This window comes from Nanorana parkeri, unplaced genomic scaffold, assembly GCF_000935625.1.
Source record: "Nanorana parkeri isolate BGI_ZX_2015 unplaced genomic scaffold, ASM93562v1 scaffold208, whole genome shotgun sequence".
In the NCBI taxonomy this organism is placed as follows: domain Eukaryota; kingdom Metazoa; phylum Chordata; class Amphibia; order Anura; family Dicroglossidae; genus Nanorana; species Nanorana parkeri.
The window spans coordinates 1,185,792-1,190,545 of record NW_017306476.1 but is presented as its reverse complement, the minus strand read 5'-3'; the positions used below and the strand labels follow the sequence as shown (position 1 = coordinate 1,190,545).

The 4,754-nt window shown below is 37.3% G+C and overlaps 1 protein-coding gene across 1 annotated transcript in view; it reads left to right on the top strand.

Annotated features, from left to right (window-relative positions):
* CDKAL1 (CDK5 regulatory subunit associated protein 1 like 1) overlaps positions 1–4,754 on the top strand; it is a 610,267-nt gene that overhangs the window by 387,478 nt on the left and 218,035 nt on the right. The gene's annotated exons all lie outside the window — the stretch shown is intronic.

Genomic DNA, 4,754 nt, shown 5'->3' with positions numbered 1-4,754 from the left:
TATATATATATATATATATATTATAAAACAATATATTCTGTGAAAAACAAAGATAATGCATAAAGGTGTGCATTTAGAAAATGTCAACAATTAAGGGTCAATTTACACTTTTTTTTACATAACTTTATGTGCTGTATGGGATGGTGCACTTTTTATGTAATTTTCAAATGTGGTACAATTGCATCCTTGCTTAGATGCACTGCTGGAAACTTACCAAAAATTAAAGCTAGGAGGTTTCTTTTAGAAAGTATCACATTAAAGCACATAGATGTGAACAAGGCCCTAAACTAGTCATATCAGAAACGATACAGGGTTTGGTTGTGAAGGCGAAGGTCTAGCAGGTGCCTGTATGTAGAAGTAATTTATTGCTGTTCTCCTGATACTGCTCAGACTTGGCCTCTGACATCCAGGTATACATGCAGAAGCTTTAACAACCCCACCCCCCACTGCATGACAAAATGCAATAAAGGTGTCTCTCACAGCTGACTGAATTGCATTTTGGTAGCAAGGGTATAAAAGATTTTACCTTGTAGAATGGAGACCACTGAGGTGCCGCTAAAAGGATATTGTACCAGGTCCTGCATTCAGACCACAGCTTACCTTTTATAGATGTTATATGCAATAGGTATGCTTTAAAGTGTGTATCCTTTGCTCTGTAATAATTTAACTATTAAAATTAGATATGTTTGTAGTTCTGTTCTCATGTTCTAAAAGACTATTGTTGACGTCAAGAGATTAATTTTACATATGGAAAAAGATATAACGTTAACAGTAAAATATAATTAAAGCTGCAAAGCAGTTACAAAGAGCAAAGATATCTCGGTTTATCCATATTGTGTGTGTTTGTGTGAGAGCTCAAATGTGGTCAGATGTGCTGAATGTGAAGTGTTTTTGTTCCTTTCCTACAGAAGTATTCTGAGAGTTTGTGTGCTGGCAGTTATCTTCTGTGCATAGAAAAATATTTCCAGTCTGCCATGTATAGTTTTTTTTGTGCAATACCCTCACTAATTGCTTGCTTGTTGCTGCTACACTCTGTGTAGGGCATGGCTTGACTCTGTATAACTAAATGCACTTTTGTTTTTGTGTTTTTTTTAGAGTGGTGAGGTTTAAGAACTTTTTTTGTTTTGTTTTGGATAAAGTGGTGATTAGAGCCGCTATCAGGTTTTTATTGCTGTCTGTGTCCCTGTTACAGATATTTACTCTTTAATTTTTCTGATTCCCGGCGTCACTAGGAATGGAAGTGAGGGTAAATCGTAAACTTTGAGTTGCCACCAGAGCAGAGTTAGAGGGGGCATCTTCCCACGGAAACACTTGACCCTTAACAACTAAAAGAGGATTCCCCTCGCACTGCAAATATAACATTCCATTTTCTGCTGAGTCTACAGGACAGGAAGTTGAGGGAAATCTCCCGAGGAATTTTTTTTAACTTTAAATGTATTTTTAAAGTCATCTACTTTTAAACACACTTTTTTACTGAAGTATTTTTAATTGAGAAAGAAGCAAGTGTTATTGGGGTACTGAGTGGAAAAGAGAGAGGGGTACAGTTGAAAATATGTAAGTACCCCTTCCCTGCCCCCTCTCCTGTTTTTGTTCCTCCTTTTGTATCCTTCCTTTAATGTTTCCAGCCTCATATTGCTTCTTGGAGATTATCCACAAGCCATGTAGCACCACACCTGGACTTCTTTACATTCTACAGACATAGTTCCTTGACTGTTATACTCATTATTATGTGGTAATGGCTTTGTTCTGTTAGAAATTTTGTTGAAGTTTGCATGGAATGGAAATTCCTTATAAGGGAGGTACATCCTAAGAATATTCATATAGTAATGACAAATGTGTTCCCTCCATGTATATGATTGAATAAATAGTGCATTTGGGGAGACAAAAGTCTAAGTTACCATTGTTGGTCCTCAAGTTGCAATATGGCTAGTTGGGCAAAAGGAAGCGAAGAGTTGGTAGTAAAGTTAGAGGCTAAACCCATAGGTGAGAAATAGCATTGTGTGGACAAGCAAGGAAGGGAGGGGCATGAGAAGGAATAGGAAAGGGAGAGGAGGCAGTCCCCAGTTCCTTAACCCTGTAAAAATATAAAACAGTATATTGGCAACTATGAGAAAAATTGTTGTGCTCATGCAAAGTTTGTAAACTCTTGGGAGCCCATAAATACCATCCAGGGTGACCATTTATGACTTTAGATATACCTTATGTAAGGGTCCATAAAAAATCTGGATAACACTTGTGTAATGGAATATGGGGACTTCTTTTGGTCCTTGGCACAAGGAATAGAATGTGACTTATCTTCCCTCCTCCTCCTCGTGTATCACTTCCCCCTCCCTTTTAGATTGTAAGCCCTCATGGGCAGGGCCCTCCTTACCATCTTGTCTTGATTTGTATTGTGATTGTAATGTCTTCCCTATATTGTAAAGCGCTGCACAAACTGTTGGCGCTATATAAATCCTGTATAATAATAACAATAATATCTTATGACTATTGTGCATGCCTTATTTACTATGTACAACTTTGACAGCACTGAGTTAATACATCACAGGAACTAACTGGTGTAAAGTATTTAAATACTGTGCATTTTCCGTTTATAATGTGCCATAATCAAAGCAATGCCTTCTCCAGCTGAATACAGTATACTGTCCTCTATTTCTAGAACATTAAGCTTTGCCATTTATGCTGTCAATGTGACACCAAACACGTGTTAATTTTTATCTTACTGCTTGTACTATATATGTTTTCTGTAATATTAATGCTATTCAGTTAATGTAAATGGGTCGAGGATAACCAAAGACAATCAATAAAACCAGGCTTGCAAATGAGTAAACATCACACTATTTCTTATAACTATGACCTTTAACATATATAAGTAAATAATAGTGTTGTACTAAAATAGTTGTACTGAAAGGAAGCTTTAGGTCCCTTAGATGCTGCTGGGTCCTTAGTCATCATTTTGCTTTGGGTTAAGGTGTGTTTAAAACAAATACAGTATGTGCGTGTTTGTGGATTTACAATAGTCAAACTATACCTGACCTTAAACATTAGTGTGCAGTTGTACTTCCATGCACAATCCAACCTTTTAATGTTATCTTTTGGACCATCTTCTGCCCCAGAGTTTTTGAGCTCTTAACACTCGCAACATGTTACAATATTCTTTATATACACACCCAAGTATGTAGTACAAAATTCTGTCTAATTGGATACAAATGAATTGATAGTTTAGGTGGGTCCAATATTATGGTAGATCCAAATTGATAGTACAGCATAAACATATCTACTTCTTTTGAACTTGTCATTTTGCCCATCTCCTTACTAGCAGACCTGTTTACCAGAGCTTTTATCACAATGCAGTTATGGTGTCTTGACAGCACATCAGACTTTTTTTCTCGTGGTCATTTTTAAATAGCCAGTGATTAGAATTCTTTGAGGTTTAAATAATGGCAAAACAGGCATAGTTTTTTTTTTGTAAAAAAAAAAAGTTTGTGACAAATGTGTTAATAAATGGTAAAGGCTCTTGTAAAGTCCTCCAGAAAGTTTATGTAGCAGAAGATTCACAAGCTGTGAAAACTTTATTTTTTTAAATCAGGCAGAAATATACAATTGATCCTTTCTATATTACCAGTAATATGCTTAGAAATAGGTTATGACTTTAAGCTAGACAGATGCGGTTTGCAGTAGCAGGTATGTGCCACTTTATATTACTTGTAACACTGCTGGTGGCACATGCTGTATAGTGTAACAATCAGAATTAGCTGCAACTTAACTTGCGCCCAATATTTTTTTTTAACCCTTTCGCTGCCAAGCCCTCCGGAACATTTTTCAAATCAGCTGGCCAAGCCATTTTTTTCCCCGCTCGACCACGCTACAGAGCCGCTGTCATCCAAAAACTGACAGGATGACAGCGGCTCAGATCAGAAGACGCTCGGCCATCCTGAATTGCGGCCAGCCGCCGCTCGTTCCCGGCGGCTGGCCGGGAACGAGCGGCCAGCTGGAAGCACTTTTGTAGCTCCGTACGACGTACGTCCTTGGCAGCGAAAGGGTTAAATTATACTGACTCTCCCCAACAATCTTTGACCTTGCTTTTTCTTAGAGCACATCATGTATGTTCAGATATTATCTAGGGTCCCCATCAATTTATTGGTCTGACACGTAGGCTCTAAGATTAGTTGTAAATATACTGGCAACCTTTAAGTTTTTTTTGTTGTGCTACAAATAAGAGATGATCCCCCTGCCATAGCATCTCACCATGTGGTCTATTTATAAACTATTTCCTGAGCTATTGGCCTTTTGCAATAATGTGAGGGAAATTGAATTCTGCTTCAATATCATCTACCGTATATACTCGAGTATAAGCCGTCCCGAATATAAGCCGAGGTACCTAATTTTACCACAAAAAACTGGGAAAAAATATTGACCCGAGTATAAGCCGAGGGTGGGAAATGAGGCAGCTACTGGTAAATGTACAAAATGAAGATAGATACCAATAAAATTACATGAATATTTATTTAAAAGAAAAACAATAACCTAGCTCTGTAAGTGGAAAAGGGGGTACAGGTCTACATATCATGTACTACGGATCATTTAACCCATTCATATTAGCAGAGGATAATTGTAAATCTATTGAGTGCATTCTATATGTAGTATATAGTACATGTCCATATAGAGTGCCTGCAACAATACATTTACAATGATCCTCTGCTAACATGAATGGGTTAAATGATCCATAGTACAGGGCTACATACAGATCATTTAAT